General features: G+C 46.9%; 1 long non-coding RNA gene across 1 annotated transcript; it reads right to left on the bottom strand.

Moving 5' to 3' along the window:
* Window positions 1-1,818: 1,818 nt before the first annotated feature.
* On the bottom strand, window positions 1,819-7,149 carry LOC114593366 (uncharacterized). Its single transcript, XR_003705657.2, has 4 exons — window positions 6,957-7,149; window positions 5,988-6,153; window positions 4,854-5,093; window positions 1,819-3,630 (listed from the first exon to the last, which is right to left on the bottom strand). It is a non-coding gene; the product is annotated as an uncharacterized LOC114593366 (long non-coding RNA).
* Window positions 7,150-9,665: the final 2,516 nt, after the last annotated feature.

The raw sequence follows: 9,665 nt of genomic DNA, 5'->3' as shown, positions 1-9,665 counted from the left end.
AAGAAGGCCAGGTTGAGAAAAGAGTGAGAGGTCCAGTGTCATCCAGTGAGATTCATGGCTGAGTGGGGATTTGAACTTGGATCTCCCTGGTCCCAGTCTGACATGCTGTACTGCTATATTGCACTGGAATAAAGGGGGGGGGGTAAAGGACCCCTGGTTGGTTAAGCCCAGTCAAAGGCAACAATGGGGTTGCACCACTCATCTCACTTTCAGGCCGAGGGAGCCGGTGTTTGTCCACAGACAGCTTTCTGGCGCATGTGGCCAGCATGACTAGACCACTACTGGTTCAACCCAACACTGTGACGGAAACCAGAGCACACAGAAACACCATTTACCTTCCCGCCGCAGTGGTACCTATTTATCTACTCGCACTGGCATGTTTTCGAACTGCTAGGTTGGCAGGAACTGGGACAGAGCAGCGGGAGCTCACTCCATCACAGGGATTCGAACCAGTGACCTTCCAATCAGCAAGGCCAAGAGGCTCAGTGGTTTAGACCACAGCGCCACCCGTGTCCCTGCTGCACTGAAGTATATATTACTGTTGTGGTCATGGTAGCTATGTGCAGTGCTATTTTTCTAGAAAAAGAGGTTCCAGAACTCACCATGAACACCTCCTTTGTTCTCTTAGAATGGCAATGGTGCCCATATGAGAGGCGCCGGACCTAAGTTCTGGTGAGCTCCAGGTGGAAAAAAAAGAAGCAGCCCTGGTTATGTGTAAACAGTGGCTCTGTTCTTACAGAGATGGCAAACCTGGCCCAAGCTTTATCCTTTAGATTGCAAGAGCTTTCGTGATCGAATGTTCCTCTACACGGGGGGAAGTGCCCTCTGGATTTGGGTTTCCAGACCTCCAGGGCTGACCTGAAGTCCCCAGATTTGCCTGGTTCTCTCCAGCCGGCAGTGGGAGGGCTTGAATCTCCAGGCGTACTCTTAATATTTTATTATGCCCCTTCCGAGAGTCAGGAGGAGGGGGGTTTGCGGGATCTCGGACCACCCACTCTCACTCCCGCGAGGCTGGCGCCAGCCTCGCGGGAGATAGGGATTTTCCCAACTCCATCCCCTGTCGCGCCAGCCAATCGGCTGGCGGCAGGGGCGGGCCTTAGCGAGGCCACTTAAGGTCGGGGAAGCCCTGGGCTCTCCCCTTTTGCCCCCGGAATCGACGAGGTTTCCCACCCTCCCGCCCTTTAGGTTTCCCCACGATCTTGCTATGGGCTTCGGCTGGTCGCCGCAAGGGGCCTGGTAGGAGTTTTTCCATTTGGCTAATTGGCTGGTTTTGCGCCACTTGGTTTTTTCGCCTACCTCGTAGCAAATCGTCACAACTTCCTTGGTTTTGGCGGTGGGCATTGGCCGGGGTATTATCATGCAGATGTGGTCGGGGGGGAGGAACGCCATCACCTCCCCCAATGCTTGAAGGGTAGTTCGTTAAAGGACTCCGAGGGGCGACGCCTCGTCCGAAACCTACGGAGGCTAGGGCCTAAAGCGCGCCCCCGAGCGGTAACCCCTCGGGGAGCGCCTAGGGATATGCATCTCGGGTGGCTCCCCCTGTTGGTGTTTAACCCTTCCTGGTTAGACCGGATAGTCGGTTAGGGGCCAATGCCTAATGCCAATACCCTTCTTTCCTGTAATCAATAAAGTTGTGGCCATTTACGCCCATTAAACTATAATTCTGTGTCCGTTGTCTTCATTTATTCCACTTGTGGGTGGGGAGGGAATAGCCACGCAATTTTAAAATTGCGCACACAGCTTGCAAGCTCTGGTTCAGCAGGAGCCAGATTTAAATTATTTCATAGTCCCTTTAAGTTTGTGTGTGTGTGTGTGTGTGTGTGTGTGTGTGTGTGTGTGTGTGTCCTGCCTTCCTCTCTTATATAACTGCCATCTCCAGCCCACCCCTGTAACATCACCAGCAGCTACCCCTAGGTCTCAGGTTTGGGCCATGAAATCTCAGCTTCTGGGATGTTTCTGACTGGGCAACACTACACTGCATAGAGAGGTAAACTGAGGTCAAGCTCTAGACTGCTAGTTTTCTAGGCCCCATTCACACTACAGTGGTACCTCAGGTTACATACGCTTCAGGTTACATATGCTTCAGGTTACACACTCCGCTAACCCAGAAATAGTGCTTCAGGTTAAGAACTTTGCTTCAGGATAAGAACAGAAATCGGGCTCCAGTGGCGCGGCAGCAGCAGGAGGCCCCATTAGCTAAAGTGGTGCTTCAGGTTAAGAACAGTTTCAGGTTAAGAACGGACCTCCAGAACGAATTAAGTACTTAACCTGAGGTACCAATGTATAGTTTTAAAGCAGTGTGCCATGCCACTTTAAACAGTCACACCTTCATGTAATGAATCTTGGGAAGTGAAATTTAAGCGTGAATTTAGTTACCGACAGAAGAGCCAGAAATTCATCCAATGATCTCAGGGCAATTATAGTTGAAGGGAGTTTGGGCAGTATTCTCTGTTTGCAGGCAGACAGGAATCAGGGAGAAATTCAGTTCTTGTTTGCATTTGAAGGCGAACCTACCAAATCCACGCTTCCTGAATCATTACATGAACTGAAACATATCCATCATATTTTGCAATGCAGGTCTCCAGTCATGTAATGGGCAGCATATGCTAGGATAAAATGTGCATCTTACTGAAACTAGCTTATTAAAATACTGTACATTATAATAGAAAGATAGTGCTTGCACACACACAAAAAATACTTAGCTAAATTGCTGAGGAATTTTTAAGAAGATTTTAAATGCAAACTGATGTGGAAATGTGAAGAAGTGAACGCAAGATTGTAAAAAGGAGAAAAAGAGGGACAGGTCTCTCATTACAGCAGACTAATTATTTTAGACTTCCACAATATAAGCAACTGGATAAAAAGGAGGACTACTTGCAGGACCACTTGTCTATGTTGTCATCCCAGAAGGAATCTCACTGAGCTAATGATTAGCTCTTGGTGGGGAAGACCCGCGCTCTATCTTGGGAAACTGAATGACTCCAGAGATGGGTAATGGAACGTATAGCTTCCCATCCTTCAGTTTTTTGGCTGAAATTCAGCTCAGCTTGAGTGTAACCAAAGGTTCACAGCCTAATTGCTATTTGATGTTCATCAAGTCTTTGGTGGTCTCCAATGTAACTTCCAAGGGATTCAATCAGCCATCATATTTGGCATGCTCAGCAAAAGTGAATGGTGGCCAGGACTGAAATAGTTTGGAGACAGAACCCCTCCTCCCTTTTTCCTCCTCAACTCAACTCAGCCAGTGCTGGTGCAGCAGATTGGAGAACTGTGAATTCTCCAGTTGCTTCCGCTGAGGTAAATTCCCCAGAGAACCAAGCACTGCATCTTCGCTCCCCAGTTTGGTTTGCGTCTTTCACAAGCTCAAAGCTCCATGAAGACAAAATGGAGGGAGAGGGAAATTTGAAATTTGGTTGCCTTTCAACATCGTTGTTGACCAGAAATTATCATGAGCCAGTTCGCCTGCACAACTTGTGAACTATGTAGGGGCGGACATTTCCTACAAGCCTCTTCTGTCCTGTTTCCACCTTTTTGTTGTCGTTGTTAGTCGTTTATTCGTGTCCGACTCTTTGTGACTCCATGGACCAGAGCACGCCAGGCACTCCTGTCTTCCACTGCCTCCCGCAAAATCTGCGTTAAAAAAAAAAGTATTTTGATCATGTGTTTCTCACCAAACATACATTCCAAAATCTATTTTCCCTCAAGACCACATTTCTAAGGCTGCAACCTTATACTTTACCTGGGAGTAAACAGGAAGGACAAATCCTGAAGCTGGGGCTCCAATACTTTGGCCACCTCATGAGAAGAGAAGACTCCCTGGAAAAGACCCTGATGCTGGGAAAGATTGAGGGCACAAGGAGAAGGGGGCGACAGAGGACGAGGTGGTTGGACAGTGTTCTCGAAGCTACCAGCATGAGTTTGACCAAACTGCGGGAGGCAGTGGAAGACAGAAGTGCCTGGCGTGCTCTGGTCCATGGGGTCACGAAGAGTCGGACACGACTACATGACTCAGCAACAACAACAACAGCAACAACAACAAACATAGCAGAATTGCCAGGAGGTCAGAGAAGCACCTCCACCCCAACAAGCTTGTCAGCTACTGCAGGTGGGGTATGTCAAACATCTGGCAGACCTCACCCTATGCATAACTGGGGAGCTGCATTCAGCTTGGTGGTCTCTTCCAGGATGTCGATGCAGAAATGTTCATATGGATATTAACCCATGCTGGTCAAGGAGAAAGATCACCTCAAAGATCATTCATCAACAGCCTAAGTGGCACTTGGAAGATGTGAGTTGTAAAGGACTCTTTAAAGATGCTGTAGCGATACATCTTTTGGCATGTAGGTATTGATGCTTAAGTGATTGATACTGTTCCTCAACAACAGGGAATTCTCACATTAATATCCCTCAGAAATAGCCCTCCATGAAATTTATGAGAGCTGCTGGCAACCCAGGTAGCCATAAAATATTAATCAAATGTGTGTGTGTGTGTTGCCGTAATATATATATAAAGAAGCAAAGAGCATTAAGAGTCCAATGGGACCATTAAGAGACCTATAAAAATAAAATGTCAAAAGACAGGCATTGTCAAGCTTGTCAGGATCCAGAGCATCATTTACTCTAATATTTCTTCTTTATGTTCCTTTTTGATAATAAGGAAATCTGTTGACCTCAACAGGACTGGTTTCTTAGCCTTGGTGATTCGCAAACAAGGGGGGATGATGGTGGTCAGATCTGTAGAGGACAGCATGTCATAGTGGACAGAAAAATAAGCAGATAAAGAGATAGGGCAGCAAACAAGAAAAACAATACAAAGATTGTAAAAACTTTTAGGAACGATCAAATATCCTCACCACTAAATAATTTCAAGGTTGCCAGTAACAAGATCTTTCAGCCATCAAATGCCTGGGTGAACAGGAATGTTTTCAAATCCACCTAAATATTCACATTGAACCCAGGTTCAAATTCCTGCTGTGCTCCACCGCAACGATCCTTGGGTGGCTGTGGGTTATGTTGCATCTCTCCATCCAACTTGCTTCACAGAGTGGGTTTTTGTATAAATGGAATCATCTTTTGCTCACCGCCTTGAGCATCTTGGAGGAAAAATGGGATACAAATGCAACAAATAAATCACAAGAGTTGGCACATGGAAATTTAATATTAATTACAAAATCTTACGAGCTCTACTGGATTCTATCTAGGAACATCTGGGGCTGCCTCATACCAAGCCAGACCAGAATGATCCACCAAGGTTAGCACTGTCTACCCTGACTCTCCCAGGCCGAGCTGGAGAGGAACCTGGGACCTTGGGCAGGCAAAGCAGATGATCTGCCACTAAGCTGTGGCTCTTTCCCATTTGGTTTCAGCTAAGAAAGGAAAAACACCCTGGTCTCTCAATTGGTTAGTTATGCAAATGAGAGCGTATTCTGCAGGCCAGTATCTACAACACTGAAAGCTCTCCTCCGAGTAGCTGCCAGGTAAACCTGTGGAGCAGGTACCACCCAAGGACCACTCAAGGACCTCACCTGATGTTCTCAATCATCAGATGGATCTGGAGGAGAGAAGGCAGTGTCTTGGGTATCCTGGCCCCAAATAGCATAGAGCTTTGTAAACTAGTAACAAAATCCTGAACTTGGCCCAGAAGTATATTGGCAGCTTGGCAAGAGCTGGTCACATCCACAGAATCCCTTCAAATCACATGGCTTTTCCCAAAGAATCCTGGAACTGTACATTACCCCGAACAGGGCTGCAATTCCCAGCACCCTTAGCACACTGTAGTTCCCAGGATTCCTTGGGCAAGTGCTTTAATGGACGGTGTGCATGTGACCATGAAGCAAACCGAGGAATATGTTTTTGCCAGAAACTTAAAGTTTGCAAGGGAAAATGTGTATTGAAAACAGTTACTTGATGTACCTGTTTTTCACATGAAGTTTTATATAGGCAAAAAAAGTGGATTACCAAAAAAAGAGAGAGGAGTTAACCTTTACCTTTGTAACTGCCGTCCACAGCTTTCTCTTCGTCCTCCTTTTCTTTCTCCTGAGAAGCCCTGAAACATCTAACTCTTAACTCTCTTCAGGCCTCTTATTTGATGAAAGCTCAATCAGCGACCAGACTTTAAAAAGCTACGTTGTGAGGGAATCCTTGTCTTCTTAGCTAACAATACGAAAGCAGAGAAAGGAATTGATTTGACAGCTGAATGGATTCCAAAAGGAAGCAGGGCAGCGGTGGGGGTCATTTTCTCACATGGCCAAAGAATATGACAGAGCCACGCAAGGGTGTATGTGTGCCTTTCAACACCTGGCTCAACTCTAGAACTGTTTCTTTGGAGCCCAATAATAAAGGCTGGAAACCTTAAACTCCTTCCTCCCGAGAATGATACCGGGAAATGCAAACTTGTGCAAACTAATATGCATAGGCTTTGACTTTCTTAACTAGCGATTAATGGGTTTTTAATCAAGGTGACTGTGGTGTTCGTACAGAGCCCCCGGTCGTCTCACGGACTATTGATCCGTACACCACTAATCCGCTGCCACCAACTAGGTCCTCACTGGTAAAATCACTTCAGCCTCAGTCAGGTTCTCAATTAATAAAGAAGAGTGCGGAACCAACGTGATCAGAGATTCACCGAGGACTGGAATAAATTTACAGAGTATATCAAAAATGTATGTGAGAAGCAAATAACGCTTGTTGGTTTTCAAGAAGCTCTGTGAGAATGAAAGATAGAAATGTTGCTTAAAAGATATGATAAGATTAAGATTGTTAAAGCGCAATATAAATTTAAGAAATGTGAGTAATTGTGATTATATGGAAATTGTCAGATAGGCTGAGGGAAGTCTTAAAGATGTATATGTTAGAAGTAGATGTTATATGGATGGAATGTATGTTGGAAACTGAATAAAAATGATAAAAAATAAATAAATAAAGAAGAGTGTATTTTATTTCAGACACAAACGAACTTTTCCGGCATTCCAAACGTTGTTACTCTTTACTTCCTTAGTCTTGTTTTCCTCTCTCTATCTCTTCAACCTCCCCTCACTCAAGAACCCACTACCCTGTCTCTCTATTTCCAACTGCCTGCCAACTGCTTCTCCAACTGCCTTTCCCAACCAGCCAACCCACTACAACCAACCCACCGACAACTCTAACAAACCTCGGGCTAAGCCCTATTATACACATGTAGGCTCCGCCTCCAGCTTTCCTATTGGTCTACATTTTTAACTCTTTCTTTTTCCCCTGTACAGACAGGCTCTAAACGAAAGGGCAAATGCCACATCAACGCACATGGTTCTCCCCCTCCTTATTTAATCCCCACAACAACCCTGTGAGGTAGGTTAGGCTGTGTGACTATGCCTGGCCCAAGGTCACCCAGCAAATTTCCTGGATGAGTGGGCATTTGAACCCTGGTCTCCTAGGTCTTATTCCAACACTCTAGCCATTCGACTGCACAATTTTAGGTGGCGCCGACCACTGCAATTTCACTCAGTGCAAAAGCAAAAAATAAAAACATGGCGGATGTCTGTGGCTAAACTTTCACCCTTGGCCAAGCCACCAGGGCTGTGTGAGCCAGGAGTAAGCGTGGCCAACCCATACTCACAGCACGCAAGTTTATCTTCTCAGTTTATCTGTGTACAGAGGATTGCTGGCTACCCTTTGCTCATGAAACTATCAATCCGATGGGAAGGGGGCAAGTTGTATCCCCATTATGGCACTAAGTTGTGCCTTGACTTTATTTTTATTTTATTTTTGCTGCTGCTCTTTGGGCAAGGGGGTGGGATTTGCTCGGGGGTCACACCAGGCCTCTAAAGCGAGGAATAGCCTCTCTAGGGAAATTTTGGAGGGATGGAAAGAATTTCAACAAGGCTAGTGGCATTTCTGAACGGGAGGAGGAGCCGGGCTTGTTGTCTGCACATGCTAGGTTGTTATCAGATCTCACCCAAAGCAACATTTTAAGCACAGTTCTTATGCCAGCAAAGCATTTGAGGCATTTCCAGGGAAAACTGACAACATTTCTCTAAATATTCCCCCACTGCACATTCCTAACTTGAGGTTTTGGGGGCAGGGGCGTAGGAAGGGGGGCAGGGGGGGGCAGACAGCCACGGGTGCCCTCACTGAGGGGGGTGACATTTGGTGCGCCGTCTGCCTGCAACTCCCAAGCCTACGCCGAGCCGTAGGGGTAAGGGGGGGAGCTGCGCCGCTTTGCCGGCGGCATTCCCCACTTCCCCCTTCGTTTTGACTGCTTGGGGGAGGCTTGGGAGTCACGGGTGGGCAGCATGCCGAATGTCTGCGGTGGGCAGCTTGCTCTGCCCCCGGCTGCAGGGTGCGCGTGCTGCTCCGGGCACCTGAGCGGCTATACCACGACTGGGAGGGCACCCTCCGTGCCACGCCCCCCCTTGGGAGCATGCCATACCCTCCTCGGAAGGGCGCCCGCCCTGGGCAGCGTGGGCATATGCTCTGCCGCTGTTTGGGGGTCTTGTGGCACTTTAAAAGTGCACACACATATATATGAAGTACAGTGGTACCTCGAGTTACATACGCTTCAGGTTACATACGCTTCAGGTTACAGACTCCACTAACCCAGAAACTGTACCTCGGGTTAAGAACTTTGCTTCAGGATGAGAACAGAAATTGTGCGTCGGCAGCGGGAGGCCCCATTAGTTAAAGTGGTACCTCAGGTGAAGAACAGTTTCAGGTTAAGAACGGACCTCCGGAACAAATTATGTACGTAACCAGAAGTACCACTCTATGATTTATATATACACACAGTTGTCACACTCACTCACACACACACACACACACACACACACACACACTTTCCTTTGCCCCGCGGCTGTTTCTGCTCCCTCTCAGCCATCATGGAGCATCGAGGGCACCGCCAGGCCCACAGTTTAAATTGGCCAATCTGCGGCGACCTGGAGGCCAGGGCTTGGGAAGTGCACCTCAGGGATGCATTCTTCCCTTAGGTCCGCTCCCTGGGCATTTAAGCGAGCTGGGCTGCCCTCAGCAGTGGCCAGAGAATGGACTGCATAGAGTACAGTTTGTGACCATTAAATGTGAGTTTAAATGTTTACAAAATGACCCTCCATAGCAGCAGCAATTGGTGAGAACCTGTCCACCGTAGCATCTCCAATCTTTTCCCCCTCCTATTCATAATGTGACTGAAACTTCCTTCCCCACTCTGTTGTTGTTGTTGTTGTTGTTATTTTAAAAACTCTGCGTGACTTGGCTACAAGCCTGCCTGGTTGCTGCGTGCTTTGAAATTTTGCCAGGTAAAAATGCCTCTCCCTGGACATGGATGGTATGTGTTGGTGAATGATATATCATTGCTATGGCACTGTGCAGGGAAAGATGGCTCCCTCCACGGACAGGGCTCAGGCATCCCCCCTCCCCCTGCCAATAGAGGTGGCATTGTATAATTCCAAGGGAGTGGCATATTCACTAAGCAAGTTAATAATAATAATAATAATAATAATAATAATAATAATAATAATAATAATAATATACCCCACCCATCTGACTGGGTTTCCCCAGCCACTCTGGGTGCCTTCCAACAAAATATTAAAATACAGTAGTCCATCAAACATTAAAAGCTTCCCTACAACAGGGCTGCCTTCAGATGTCTTCCAAAAGTCTGGTCGTTGTTGTTTTCTTTGAAATCTGGTAGGAGG

The sequence above is a fragment of the Podarcis muralis genome, chromosome 3, assembly GCF_964188315.1.
Source record: "Podarcis muralis chromosome 3, rPodMur119.hap1.1, whole genome shotgun sequence".
Classification (NCBI taxonomy): domain Eukaryota; kingdom Metazoa; phylum Chordata; class Lepidosauria; order Squamata; family Lacertidae; genus Podarcis; species Podarcis muralis.
Note: the sequence above shows the minus strand (reverse complement) of the source record. Positions and strands in the feature narration are given on the sequence as shown.